Below are 15,685 nucleotides of genomic sequence, written 5' to 3'. Positions count from 1 at the left end.
TGAAATGCTTTTGATTTCTCTATCAATTTTGAATGAGATCCTTGCCAGGTACAATAATCTTGGTTGTAGATTTTTCCCTTTCAGTATTTTAAATATGTCCTGTCATTCCCTTCTGGCTTGCAGAGTTTCTGCTGAAAGAAACAACTCTGCTGTTAAATGTATGGGGTTTCCCTTGTATGTTACTTGTTGCTTTTCCCTTTCTGCTTTTAATCTTCTTTGTGTTTAGTCTTTATTAGTTTGATTAGCATGTGTCTTGGCATGTTTCTCCTTGGGTTTATCCTGCATGGGACTCTTTGCACGTCCTGGACTTGATTGACTATTTCCTTTTCCATGTTGGGGAAATTTTCAACCATAATCTCTTCAAAACTTTTCTCATACTGTTTCTTTTTCTCTTCTTCTTCTGGGACCTCAATAACTCGAATGTTGGTGCATTTGATATTGTCTCAAGGCAATGGCACCCCACTCCAGTACTCTTGCCTGGAAAATCCCATGGACGGAGGAGCCTGGTAGGCTGCAGTCCAAGGGGTCGCTAAGAGTCGGACACGACTGAGCAGCTTCACTTTCACTTTTCACTTTCCTGCATTGGAGAAGGAAATGGCAACCCACTCCAGTGTTCTTGCCTGGAGAATCCCAGGGACAGGGGAGCCTGGTGGGCTGCCATCTATGTGGTCACACAGAGCTGGACACGACTGAAGTGACTTAGCAGCAGCAGAAGTCTCTGAGGCTATCCTCAGTTCTTTTAATTCTTTTTACTTTATTCTGCTCTTCAGAAGTTATTTCCACCATTTTATCTTCCAGCTCACTGATTCATTCTTCTGCTTCAGGTATTCTGCTATTGATTCCTTCTAGAGTATTTTTAATTTCAGTAATTGTGTTGTTTGTCTCTGTATGCTTATTCTTTATTCTAGATCTTTGTTGATTAATCTTGCATTTTCTCCGTTCTGTTTTCAAGGTTTTTGATCATCTTTCCCATCATTATTCTCGATTCTTTTTCAGGTAGTGTGCCTGTTTCCTCTTCATTTGTTTGGACTCTGTGTTTCTAGTTTGTTCCTTCATTTGTGTAGTATTTCTCTGCCTTTTCATTATTTTTTTTAACTTACTGTGTTTGAGGTCTCCTTTTCCCAGGCTTCAAGGTTGAATTATTTCTTCCTTTTGGTTTGTGCCCTCCTAAAGTTGGTTCAGTGGTTTCTGTAAATTTCATATAGGGTGAGATTTGTGCTGAGTTTTGTTTTTCCTCTGATGGGCAAGGCTGCATGTGTGGTAATCCTGTCTGCTGATGATTTGGTTTGTATTTTTGTTTGTTTGTTGTTTAGATGAGGCATCCTGCACAGGGTGTTAGTGGTGATATGTGATGCCGGGTCTTGTGTTTCAAGTGGTTTCCTTTGTGTGAGTTCTCACTATCTGATACTCCCAAGGGTTAGGTCTCTGGTAGTCTAGGGTCTTGGAGTCAGTGCTCCCACTCCAAAGGCTCAAGGCTTGATCTCTGGTCAGGAACAAAGATTCCACAAGTGGTTTGTTATGGCATTAAGTGAGATTAAAACAAATACCCAGAAACGAGAAAGTAAAGATGAACCCCAGACAAATAGCAGTTACAAAATCAGGCAAGTAATAATGAAAATAATGGAATATACACACATATATATACAACCATAAGCAAAATCAAAACAGTCCAACTAAAGTACAGTAGATTGACCTGGCAAACAAAGGAAATCAAAAATTATGTCTACCAGTTAAGAACAAAAACTAACTAAAGCACAAACTGGAAAACAAAACTACAGCAAGGTGCCAATTGGGGACTAAAACAATGAAAACAAAACTAACGAATATGTTGAGAGGAAAGGAAAGAAAGAAAGAATAGATATGCAAAGTTAGATAGAGGTAGATAAAGAAGTTTATATACATTAAAGGTTAACTGCAAGGGGAAAAGAACAGTAGGTAAAGCAAACAAAGGAATAAATGTAGAAAAAATGATAGCTTTTAAAAAATTAAAGAGAAAAGAAAAAAAAAGGAAGAAGAAAGAAAAGAAAAGGAAAACCCCACAGAACTGCAAATGCCCAGTGTAGAGGCAGAGGTTTGTAACAACAATAAAAAATGTGACTGAGGGGGAAAAAAGCTCAAAAGCTTAATTAGATTTCATAGTGCCAATAAAATCAACAATTACACCAGAGGTTGGGAAAAGGGAAAAAAAGTAAAAAAAAAAAAAAAATCCAAAAGACTCTACAGAAGTAGTCAAAACATAAAAATAATGAATGTTTTTCTTGAGTCACTGCTGTCAGAGTCCTTTCCCTCTCGGAGTCACAGTCCACCTCACCTCCCTAGGATGCCCTCCAACACTGTGCTGGTCTCTGGACCTGCTGTGGGGGCAGCTCAGGTTCTCATCTGGTCCTACTCCTGTGTGCTCTAGCCTCCAATGTCAACCACTATCAAAACTAATGTGTTTTCTTTTGTGGGAGCTCTCAATGATCTTTTATATACTCCATAGACATAGAGTGGATTTAATCTGCAGCTTGCACAGCTGGTGCGAAGGTTTGGGTGTTCTTCCCTAGCCACACTGCCCCTGGGTTTCAATTGTGGTTTTATTTCCACCTCTGCATGTGGGTCATCCACTGGGGTTTGCTCCTGAGGCTGCCCTGGCAGACTTGGGTTTGTCCCTGTGAGGGCCAAGTGTGGAGGTGGTGCAGCTGCTTGGGTTGCAGGGGTTCTGGCAGCACCAGGTACTCAGGAGGGTTGGCAGCTAGGGCAGCAGGAAACATAGTGCTCTAGAAGGGTATGGCAACCAGTATTGGCCAATACGCTCCAATTTCTTGCCTAGAGAACCCCCCTGATAGAGAAGCCTGGCAGACCACAGTCTACAGGGTCAGAAAGAGTTGAACATGACCAAAGCGATCCTGCATATATAGATGCAAGACATTTTTTGCCTGTGGCAGCTCTGCCCCAGTGAGGGCTAAGCCTGAAGGTAGCACAGCTGCTTGGCTTGCGGGGACCCTGGCAGTGCCAAGTGTGCAGGGACATAGACTGCCTCCACCACAGGAGTTATGGCCCTATCAGTCTTTTTTCAAGCCTCTTGTAGCTGGCAATCAGAAGGCCTCTTTGGCCAGTATTTCTCCATAGCTCTGGCTGTTCAGGCACTTAGACGGCTCCCTTGTCTGGGGTCCTTCTCTGTTCCACATCAGACACATAGAGGAGCCCCCCTGGGTGGGGTCCTACTCTGTAGACTGGCATGTTGGGCACTTAAAGGGGGACCCTGGGTGGGGTCCTACTCTGTAGTTCAGTGTGTCAGGCATTTGATAGGCCAGCCTCTCTATTGTTCAGCTGCTGATGCTGGCCTATGCGGGGAGAGAGGCTATGGTGATGGCTCCACCCCGTACATGTGACTCAGCAGTATCACCTTGCTTCCATGGCTGCTTGGCTTTCCTCCACAGGCATTTCCCCACCATGATCTCCTCCCTCACATCCCCTTGATTGTATCTCCACAGTCAACAGCAGCCCTAGCCCTGGGATTGCTCCACAATCCCTAAACTACAGCTCCTAGCCACTGCACCTTCTAGGGACCTGCATCCCTGTCTGGGGTATGTATGGCTGCGGCAAGGACTGTCTGATTCTCATTCCATTTAGGCTCCCACAGATCAGCTGTTTCACTCTCGGCCTTAAATGTTTCTCCTTTGACTCAGATAATTGCCCCGATGTGGGGATCAGACTCCTGCTTCAGTTCCCCCACCCACCAAAGGTAGGTCCAGTTCTACTGACACTCCTGTTTTCCCCCCTAATTCCTTCATCCTACTGAGTTTTGCGTGGTCTTATATTTTCTTTTCCGCTGGTCAGGTACTCCTATCTACTCTCAGCTGGTGTTCTGCATGCACTTCTGTGTGTGAAGGTGTATTCCTGATGTATCCATGGAGAAGGATGTACTCCATGTCCACCTCCACCTCCACCATCTTGTTCTTTCGAAATTTTTGTTTTTAAAAAAAGATGTTTGTGGAGTACCTACTGTGGGCCAGACCCTATTCTAGGCACTTGCAAAACTTCAATGAAGAAGATCCCTGCCCTCCCAGAGTTATGATTTAGAAAGGTAATAATAAATGCTATGGAAAAAGAAAAAGTAGGGCTGACTAAGGTTAATAATTAAGTTGATCTTAGGGCTGGCTTTTCCTGGCAGGACTGAAGAAAAACAAGGGCTTGATGTGGCTCCAGCAAGATGAACAAGGAAGTGAGCTATAAGGGAAGAGGTGAGAGGTGAATAGGGAGGGCTTTATCAGCCATTGTTAGGATGTCAGATTTTTTCTCTCTGAGTGAAACACAGAACCAAAGGAAAGTTTTAAAGAGAGAACTAACATAATCTGACTTAACATTTTTAAAGTATCATTCTGGTTGTTGTGATTGAGAGCAAAGATAGAAGCAGAGATACTTATATTGTAAAAATCCAAACAAGGGTCAGGAGATGATGGAGACCCAGACCAGGGTGGTACTTGATTAATTCTCAAGAAGGGGAACTGTCAATGAGACCAAAGTAAGGTGGTCATTGTGGTGGGTCTGACTAACTTTCCTCTATTATTAGCTGACTGAGTTGCTATGTGGAAAGGTTTATATATTTAAACTCCAATTAAAGAGTTTAGCAAACTGCAGCAGAATGTATTAAGATTTATGCAATCTGAGATAACCAAAATGTGAAATGTATCAAGACTAACAAGAGTCAACAAAGGATTACAGACTACCTGATCTCCTTCTCTGGGATCCCTTCTTCATGTTACCAAAAGGGAAGGGTAGTTCAGAGCTATGATGATGGAGAAGCAGGAACTTGGGTCAATTCAAGTGCAGGGGTCCCCAACCTCTGGGCCATGAACCAGTACCTCCTGTTGGATCAGCAGTGGCATTAGATTAGGAAAAAGTGCACAATAAATATAATGTGCTTGAATTATCCTGAAACCATCCCTCCCACCCCAGACCGTGGAAAAAAATGTCTTCCACCAAACTAGTCCCTGGTGTCAAAAAGGTTGGCAACTGCTGAAGTAGAAGGCTCGTATCTGTTGACCCGCAGGCCCCAGCAGAAAAGGGGTTGCAGGAGTCTATTTTTTGGCTTCTACTCATTCTTCCATGCAAATTTTCATTTGGCTTCAGCCTGCATCTCTCCATTGAAACAATTTATTTTGAAGACCACTAAGATCATGTGACTTCCGTGTTGCTAAAGTCAATGGAAATTTTTTAGTCCTGATCTCCCTTACCTGATGACCTCTTGGTATCACTTGACACCACCAATTACTTTATCCTCCTTGAAATCCTCTCTTCTCTTGGCTTCTTGGCATCAGACTCTTCTGACTTTTCCCATTTTTGACAGTTCATTCTTAGCCTTGTAGGTTTATCCTCCTCTACCTACACAATAAATAATGGCTTCTTGATTAAAATATCAGAATTGAGCTCTCATGATATGGGAAATGAATTGGAGAGAGCTGGTAAGTGAGGTTTGTCATGTGTATTTACAGAGCCTGAGACTTCCTCCCAGGGCGAGCTTACCAGGCATGCAACCTGTATAGTCACTTAGGACTCCAAGCTGAGAAGGACCTCATATTTGTTTTAATACTCTCTGCTCTCAGTGCCTTGTAATTCTTAATAATTTTATCTTTGAACTTAAGTTTTGTCAGCAGTGATGGAATGGTGGAGCACCCACACAAGCAGAGGTGGTAAGGGAGGCAGCGCATCTGAGCTGTAGTAGTCCTCCAGCAGTCAGTGGCTGTGCAAGCTCAGGCTCCCGGCACTGCAGACTGCGTCCACAGAGCAGTCAGTCCTGAGTGCACATCAGGGCCTGGAACGGTCCAGAGATACAGAGTGTAAGGATGGGGAAGGTAAGGACCAGGACCTGGGCACAGAATGCCAGTAGGGATGGCAGCAGGCATGCCTGGATGAATTGCTGGTGGATAAGTGGACAGTTTCAGCAGTAAACTGTGAAATCTGTTTTCAAAACTGCTACAACCTTGCAAGACAAACTATTCACAGGTTTTGAAATAGAAATTAAATGTAAAGATTGCCATGTTCGATGGAAAATAACAATATTTTCACAGGAAACTTTGGATGAATCAAATATTAAGAAGAGGACAAAAATTTTTCTTATAAATGAAGATAAGACAATAGGATGCAGAACAGAAATTTTGAAATACATACAAATTGTAAAGCTACTTTTGATCTCTTGCACAACTTCCATAAATTACCAAAAATATCAGAAGAAATACTGAAATGCCATTGTATAAATATACGTTTAAAATTAAATTCAGACTTACACAGAATTGATTTGTATGGAGAGTTAAATCTTTATTCTTTCTCTAGAAAATCAGCTCCAGATGTGCTAAAATTTATGTTTTGATGGGTTTTTATATAAATTTATTGGAAATGTGTCCTAATACTGTCACCACCTATCAAATACTCTTCATATTCTCCAGTAACAGTTACATTGGCAGAAAGATATTTTTAAAAATTATCAAAAATTATTTGCAATCTTGCATTTGTCAAGAGTGACTAACATTGCTGTCAATTTTATAGTAAATGAAATTGCTTAAAATATAAATTCTGATGATCTAATGTATAATTTGCAGAAAAGCGAGCCAAAATAATCTTATGGTCAATAAAGATATGAAATTATTAAAGTGTTATTATATATTATATTACATAAAATTATGGCACCTGAAATATTTTTTGCAGTTTGTAAGTTTATGCTAATGCTCATGTGTCACAACTATACCTCTACACTTAATGTCATCAAATATTTCTAAAGGAAAACATTTCATAGCACATTTAATGCCACTCTTTAATTTTTTGAACAGCATTTCTGAATTTTCATCTTGCACTGGGCCCTCCAGATCTTGTCGTCAGCCCTGATTCTTCCCCTAAGGAAAAGAGACAATGGGGTAGCAAGAAGGCAGGGCCTTCCACGTCTGTTTCTTTCTTGTTTCCTGTAACCATAGTGTTCTCCGTGCTTACAAAGCTTAGATAACTCCCATCTGCTGCGATCACACATATAGGAAGAAACAAGCTAATGTACAGAAAAGTGAAGTGACTTTTCTGTTTTTCCTAACTTAGGGTCAGCCTCCTGACTCCCAACCTCTAACCTTCAGACTTACACAGAATTGATTTGTATGGAGAGTGCTATTTTCCTGGCATTCATGACTCATCCTGGTGACATGACGTGTTCAGTGATTACATGAGAGCCCCTTTTCTGAGAACCCAGTTTGGAAACCCCCTATTATTAGCCTACTTCAAATGTAAAACAAGAAAGAAGGTTGGCAGGAGAATGCCCAAATATCAGCATCTATTTATCTATTTCTTATTCCAAGAGACATTCTCTAAACTTCAAGTCACTACCTTGCAAAGCAGTTTATAGAATATGCTCCCTGCCTAAACCTTTCTGTTTCTCAAATGTTTTACTATAGATACAGAAGTAAAAATTTAGGTGCCATTTAAGTGCCATTTTTTAAATTGGAGTATGGTTATTACTTAAAATAATAGCTTCAGGTATATTACAGTGGTTCAATATTTTTATAGATTATACTCCATAAATAGTTATTATAACACATTGGCTATATTCCCTGGGCCATACATTGCTTCCTTGTAATCAAGGGGTTACTATCCAAAATAGATAATGAACGCATACAACTCAATATCAAACAAAAAAAGACTGATTTAAAAATGGGCTGAAGTATCAGGCATTTTTCCAAAAAAGACATATAGAGGACCAACAGGCACGTGAAAAGATGCTCAACGTCATTCTCACGGCCATGTTCATGTTCCTGAGGTCTGTGGTCTCAGCAGTCTCCACTAAGGTAGAAACAAAAGGTGCTATTACTTCAGATTGATGTTTATTGATTGATTCAGATGGTTTTGCCATCCAGAGAACCCTTGTGCTTCAGAGATGCCTTGGCTATGAGAGAGAATTATCTGCACAGACCTGATAGATTCCAACATTCTTTATGAATAAAAAACAAGTTAACATTACTGAATCATTACAAAGAGTTGACTACCAAGGCTGGTTCATACAGTGACAGGGGTTCAAATCTTTGCTCCTCTAACTAATATTGCAGGACCTGGGGGCAGGCTACTGTCAGAAAAATTCTCAAACTCGGAAAGAAAGCAAAGAAGTGGAGGCAGATTCTTTCAGTATCACGGGGGACAAAGGATCACCCAAGGAGTGTCAAGACCTGTACTTAGTTCATCTCATTTTTACTATTGATTAAAGTTTCCATACATAGAAAATTTACTTGTGAACTTGTAGTTTTTTTTGTCCAGTAGAGATACAAATAATTTCCATGTAGTAAAATAGATAACACCGCAAATCAAGGGCCAGCTGAACATTAAATAGTTCTATATCTAACTCTAGGGGCTTCCCTGGTGGCTCAGATGGTAAAGAATCTGCCTGCAATGCAAGAGACCTGCGTTCAATCCCTGGGTCAGGAAGATCCCCTGGAGAAGGAAATGGCAACTCACTCCAGCATTTTGCCTGGAGAATTCCATGGACAGAGGAGCCTGGTGGGCTACAGTCCGTGGGGTCACAAAGAGTCAAACATGGCTGGGCGATTAATAGATCTCACATGTTTAACTCTGCAATCTCACCCTAACAATTCTTTAAGTTACCAACAAATACACTAGCTTCTTACAAGCTCTTTGAATTCATCACATCTTTTCCCCTCCTTAACTAATAAATTCAATAAAATATTTTATACCTTGCCCTTTGTATATTAGTGCTTCCCTGGTGGCTCAGATGATAAGGAATCTGCCTCCACTGTGGGAGACCCAGGTTTGACCCCTGGGTCGTGAAGATCCCCTGAAGAAGGGCATGCAGTCCACTCTAATATTCTTATCTGGACAATCCCGTGGACAGAGGAGCCTGGCAGGCTACAGTCCATGGGGTCGCAAAGAGTCAGACATAACTGAACAACTAACCCTTTCCCTTTCCTTTCCTTTTTATATTTGCCCATGAGTTCTGATTTTATCTTTTTGAGAATTACACTTTAGCACGATTAACTCTCTTGGCCTCAGTTTTCTTATCTGTAAAATGAAGATAAGACCTACAAGAATTGAGTGGTAGGTCAAGCCAGACACTTAGCACGGCACCTGTTGACAAGGAAATGCACGTAAGGCCTGGAGCTTGGGAGCTTGAAATCTGAGTTTCTAACGAGGGTATTAAGGCAGCTGGAATCAGGGCTGTGGTCCAGGCCCTCACTGGTTGACTTCTGCTCCTTTCCTGAAACACATATTACAAACTTGCCTGAAATGACTCTTCTGCTTCCATAATCACATTCCTTAAAATCTTATTTGCTGACTCTCTGCTAATTATATACCTCACACCTCATGGAAATAATGCCCACTGGGAACTCTGTGTAAGAGCTGGGTGACCTTCATCACTGAAAGCTTTCCAATGCTGTTTCCAATAGGGCTCAGGCAGGCAAAAGGTTTAAAAAGCCCACAGTGTTGTCAATGAAGTACATTTAAACCAGAAGACAAGAAAGGATTTTCTCAGAAACTTTGCACTAGCATTTCCATATTTCAAATGCAAAGTTTTCAAGAGACAAAAGCGTGACATGAGATATAATATTTTCAATGAAGAAATACTGAGAAGATATATCAGTTGAAATCATATGCTGTACAATGTTTTAACACTTTTCCCTCCCTGAGAGCTCTCAAAACTATACTACATGCTGTGCTTAGTCACTCAGTCATATCTGACTCTATGAGACCCCATAAACTGCGGCCCGCCAGGATCCTCTGTCCATGGGATTCTCCAGGCAAGAATACTGGAGTGGGTTGCTACGCCCTTCTCCAGGGGATCTTCCCAACCCAGGGATCAAACCCATGTCTCCCGCATTGCAGGTGGATTCTTTACCATCTGAGCCACCAGGGAAGCCCTGGAAGCTCAAAACTATAAGGTCCTCATATATTCAAATTTCAGAAAATATATTTCCCTTATTCCACCAAAATGTATACACCCTTTCCCACTTCCACACTGCAACTAAAAGAGCCCCATTTTACCCATCAGAGTCTAAGCACGTCTTTAAGGTTGAGGATACCTGGCTGTTTCCACCTGGCAGCAAAGTGACAACTGCCAGGAGCTGGGCTGAGTTCCCTGGAACCCCACTGTTTCCAAACTCTACACAGAACAGCAGAACAATGCTCCTTCCAAAACACCCACTCCATGCAGTCTTTGAGAAATATAAATATAGGGTTGAGTAGCATAAAACCTCATAAGACAAATAGTTAAATAATAGCACTTTATGAACTACCCAAAACTCCTGAATAAACTGATATAACTTCTTTTAAGGTAAAAAAGAGCAACTTAACAAAAAACTGAAAGGAGTGAATAGTCATCATGCTTGAACAGCAGAACCGTTCTGGGCCTGAACAACATACACTCTGATACAGTGACGCATTTTTCTCCTAGACCTTTAAATACGTGTAGCCCCTGGGGATCAGATCGCCCCTTGCTAACCCACATGGCTGCTGCCTGGAAAGCCTCTGCCCAGCAGAGAACTCTCACAGGTAGTGGAGCCAACTTTCTGGGCAGCCTTACAGGTCAGGACACCAGGACACCCTAGAGAGCCTGGGAAATTCACCCCAGGAGCAACTCTGCTCCCCACAACCAACCCTTCCCACTGGCATTCTGGTTCTTGAAACTATTACGGAGACAGAAGTCTTTCATTCTGTAATGAAAGTTGTGCTCTAAACATCCTACAGTTTCTTTAGTTTATTCTAAATTTCTCTGTATACTATACATGATGAAAATTTTAAGCTCATGTCAATGTTGAGATAATTTTACTAATTACAAAATTTTCATTTTTGCAATCTGCTAGTCAATCATCAATCCATCTTATTTTCTGATTTGTTTCCAAATAAATTGCAGATATCAATCAGTGTACTTTGCTCCAAATGCTTTAACAACACGGTACTACTGTATAGCACAGGGAACTATATTCAGTATCTTGTAATAAACTATAATGGGGAAGAATCTGAAAAATTACATATATATATGTGTGTGTGTGTGTGTTTCTGAATCACTTTGCTGTACATCAGAAACTAACACACCATTATAAATCTACACTTCAATAAAAATATTAAACATAAACCAAATATTTTAGTAAGCATGCCTTTGGACTAAAGTCTAATACATTTTCATGGATTTTTTTCTTTCAAAATAAACTTTACATACAATGTGCAAGAAATGTACAGGTCTTAACCATACATTCATTGAGTTTTGACAACTACATACACCTTTGTAACCCAAACTTCCGTCAAGATCTAAAACTGAATCTATTGACTTGCTAGCTTTTACTAATGATCTGCTTCTTCATGCCCTAATAACAATCTGGTTTAAATACCCCAGCTTTACAACCAACAAGGAATTAATCTCCAAAATACACAAACAGCCTATGTGGCTCAATATCAGAAAAACAAACAACCTTATCAGAAACTGGGTAGAATATCTAAATAGACCTTTCTCCAAAAAAGACATACAGATGGATAAAAAACATATGAAAGGATGCTCAACATCACTAATTGTTAGAGAAATGCAAAGCAAAACTACCATGAAGTATCACCTCACACCATTCAGAATGTCCATCATTAAAAATTCTACAGTCTACAAGCAATAAGTGCTGGAAAAGGTATGGAGAATACATTGCTGGTGGGGATGTAACTTGGTATAGTTACTATGGAGAACAATATGGAGGTTCCTTAAAAAAGTAAAAATAGAACTCCCATATCATACAACCCTGCAAGCCCACTCCTGGACGTCAACCTGGAGAAAACCGTAACATGAAAAGATACATGCACCCCAATGTTCAGTACACCACTATTTATAGTAGCCAGGCACGAAAGCAACCTAAATGTCCATTGACAGAGGAATTGAGAGAGAAGATGAGGTACATATATTCAGTGGAAAATTACTCATCCATTAAAAACAACGAGACAATGCCATTTGCAGCAACATGAGCGGACCTAGAGATTCATGCTAAGTAAGCCAGAGAGACAAGTATATGATATCACTTATATGTGGAATCCAAAATATGGCACAAGTGAACATATTTACAAACCAGAAACAAGCTCATAAACTTCAAAAACAAACTTATCATTACCAAAGGGGAACAGTGAGGAAGGAGGAGTACATTAGGAGTTTGGGATTAACATATACATACTACTATACATAAAATAGATAATCAACAAGGACCTACTGAATAGCACAGAGAACTCTATTCAATATTCTGAAAACAACCTATATGGGAAAACAATCTGAAAAAGGATGAATATATGTGTATGTATAACTGAACCACTTTGCTGTACATCTAAAACTAAAACATTGTAAATCTATACCCCAATATAAAATAAAAATTAAAAACATAAAAATTCTAGCTTTAAATGTTTTAAAATCTGCATCTCTTATTCCTCTTCATTACTCTTATTTTCAGAATTATTTTGATTATTATGGCATGTTTAATTTTCCTCTTAAATTTTCAAATCCCTTAGTTCAAAAACAGGAAAGGAAAGAAAAGGAAAAACTTGTTATTATTTTTAATTGACTTACATTAAGTAGAGTGATTAATTTGGAGATACAAGAAACATTGTAATTTTCAGTCTTCCCTTTGAAGAATCAGTTCAGCTCAGTCATTCAGTCGTGTCTGATTCTTTACGACCCCATGGACTGCAGCACACCAGGCTTCCTTGTCCATCACCATCTCCTGGAGCTTGCTCAAACTCGTGTCCATCAAGTCGGTGATGCCATCCAACCAACTCATCCTCTGTCATCCTCTACTCCATCTGCCTTCAATCTTTCCCAACATAAGGGTCTTTTCCAATGAGTCAGTTCTTCACATCCTGTGGTCAAAGTATTGGAGCTTCAGCTTTAGCATCAGTCCTTCCCATGAATATTCAGGACTGATTTCCTTTAGGGTTGATGTGTTTTATTTCCTTGCTGTCCAAGGGACTCTCAAGAGCCTTCTCCAACACCACAGCTCAAAAGCATCAATTCTTCAGCACTCAGCACTCTTTATCATCTAACTCTCACATCCATACATGACTATTGGAAAAACCATACAGACCTTTGTCAGTAATGTCTCTGCTTTTTAATATTCCTTCCAAGAATAGCAGGTACTTTTCCATTTATTCAAGCCTTCGTTTGTGTATTAGAATTTTCTTCATAAAATTCTTACACATTTCTTAAGATTATTCCTTTTTAAAATACTTATTCATTGTTATTATTAATATATTTTTCCCACCATACTTTTAACATGAATTTTGTATACAAACAACTTACCAATTTTCTTTATGGTCAATAGGAATTTTTTAATTGATTCTCTTAGGTTTTAATATATAAATTTTTGCTTATAAACATTAATTTACCTCTTTCTTTTAAATTTCTGTCTCCTTTTTTTTTTCTTACCTTTATAATTGCATCTAAATGCTAGTGATCTCATAAGGAATCACTAGTGCTTTAAACAAATTTCATCAATCTCTTGTATTGTAAATGAACTCTGAATAAATGGCCTTCTTCTGAGCATGGTTTTAGCAATTTACCTATTTCTAAAAATTATTCCATTTCACTGCAGTTTTGAGTTGAACAAGAATCAATTATTTCCATTTCCTCTGTATCGTCATTTATCCATTCTTTTTTGGGGGGTGGGGGGAGAAGAAAATTTTTAATAATGAAAATACGAACTATCATTTATTGAAACTTTATCTCATTTCAAGATACTCTGATAAATCCATTATAAGGATTAATTTCCTTGTTCTCACCATGACTCTATGAAGCCATTATTATGAACATCCCCGTTTTTGCAAGTGGGGAAAATTGAGACTATGAAGATTTAAAAAATAGTCTGTACAACTTAACATTTACCCATCCTTATTTCTTATTTTGTGCTTTTCTCCTTTTAACTAGCTTTTCAAAGAACCAGTTCTTGAATTAATTTTTCAGGCTTATGGTTTTTCTGTTTTGCATTTCATTAATTTTTGCTTTTAACTTGTGAATTCTTTCATTCAATTTTTCTTTAGGTTTATTGTCTTGTCTTTGACTAATTTTTTAAATTGATGCTTAATTCATTTAGTCTCCTTCATCTATAAAAACACCGAAGGTTGTGCTTTTCCTCTAAGCATGGTTTTAGCTGTATCCCATGGGTCCTGACATTTAATGTTTTAATTAATGATATTTTCTAGATATTCTGACATTTTATTTTGGTTTTTTTTTTTTTGACCAAGAATTGAGAGAATTTTTAAATTTCCAGGTGGCATTTTGCTTTTAAAATGAATCTGTGACATTTTTGTAAGACAAAGACTTTAATGTCAGGTACTATGTACTTATGCATCTATTTAAGTTTTGTCTCCCATAAGGATTTTTTTTCTACAAAATACTCCTACTTAATGTATGCATATGTATATGTGCATACATAAATATAGGCTTCCCTGGTGGCTCAGATGGTAAAGAATCTCCCTGCAATGTGGGATACCTGGGTTCGATCCCTGGGTTGGGAAGATCCCCTGGAGAATAGAATGGTCACTCAGTAATTTTGCCTGGAGAATTCCGTGGACAGAGGAGCCTGGTGGGCTACAGTTCATGGGATTGCAAAGAGTTGGACATGACTGAGTGACTAACATTTTCACTTTCATACTTTATTTTAACTAATAGATGTTAAATACTATGTGCTAGCATTTTATCTGTGACCTAAATTCAATGATTAGTTTTTTTCCTTAACTGTCCTCCTATATTTGGAGGAGGAAATGACTAGCCACTCCAGTATTCTTGCCTGGAGAATCCCATGGACAGAGCAGCCTTGTGGGCTACAGTCCATGGGATTGCAGAGTCAAACACAACTGAACGACTAACACACACACATATCCTCCTTTATTATAGAAGATTAAGTCTCAGAGGGATGAAGCAACTTGTCAGACACCACACAGTGAGCCTCTGAATCAAAACAGTAGAACGTGGATGCCTGCCACGTATGTCTGATTTCAAAGATGACACAATTCTACCTCCTAGACTATATCACTGGAACCACGTGAGAAAGCAAAGTACAAACTGCAGACCATCTATAGAAAATATACACCGAACACACCACCACCACATGTGATCCTTTAGCATGTTAGGAATGCCTGTTGAGGAACGTAGATGTGTTATTTCACACTTCTGGAAAGCTTAAGGCTGTAGTAGATTTCAGATGTGGAGAGTGCTCCAGGAGAATCATTCTGCTTTCGGAGTTCTTTCAGATTTTAAGGCATTCCTTTCAATGTTTTACTCTCACCATCAGGAAATTCCTCTTCATACCAACCTAATTACTTCATGCTGAGGCTTAGCCCTCTCTTTGGGATTCTTGAGAGATAGAGAACAGCTGGTCCCTATTCTCTGCAATAATACCCTTCATAAACTTGAAGCCTTCCCTAGGAATTGTCTCTGAGATAAAAACTCCTAATCTCTAAATCTGATCTTTTTCTTTCAAAAATGTTTTCTAAAAGTGTGGTTATTTTTATGCCAGGAGAGAAAGATGCTGTTTATGAGGTCTACATAAAGTTGTTATGTTCACCTTTAAGGGGCTATTGCATAGAGAAGGTGGCTGTAATATGACTACTTTATGATATTTATGAGTCTAGTCTGTTCATGCCTCTTGAGGCCTTTTAACCTAGGTCAGAAGATTCCAGACACTAGCCATCCATCTCTCACACT

General features: G+C 39.3%; 1 protein-coding gene across 1 annotated transcript in view; it reads right to left on the bottom strand.

Moving 5' to 3' along the window:
- STRIT1 (small transmembrane regulator of ion transport 1) overlaps positions 1–12,676 on the bottom strand; it is a 30,799-nt gene extending 18,123 nt beyond the window's left edge. Inside the window, exon 1 of the mRNA XM_070374419.1 lies at positions 12,554–12,676. The gene's annotated coding sequence lies outside the window, so the exon portion shown is untranslated. The remainder of the gene's footprint in view (positions 1–12,553) is intronic.
- Between the last annotated feature and the right edge of the window lie 3,009 nt (positions 12,677–15,685).

Source organism: Bos mutus, chromosome 1 (genome assembly GCF_027580195.1).
Source record: "Bos mutus isolate GX-2022 chromosome 1, NWIPB_WYAK_1.1, whole genome shotgun sequence".
NCBI lineage: Eukaryota > Metazoa > Chordata > Mammalia > Artiodactyla > Bovidae > Bos > Bos mutus.
This window is presented reverse-complemented; position numbering and strand designations above follow the sequence as displayed.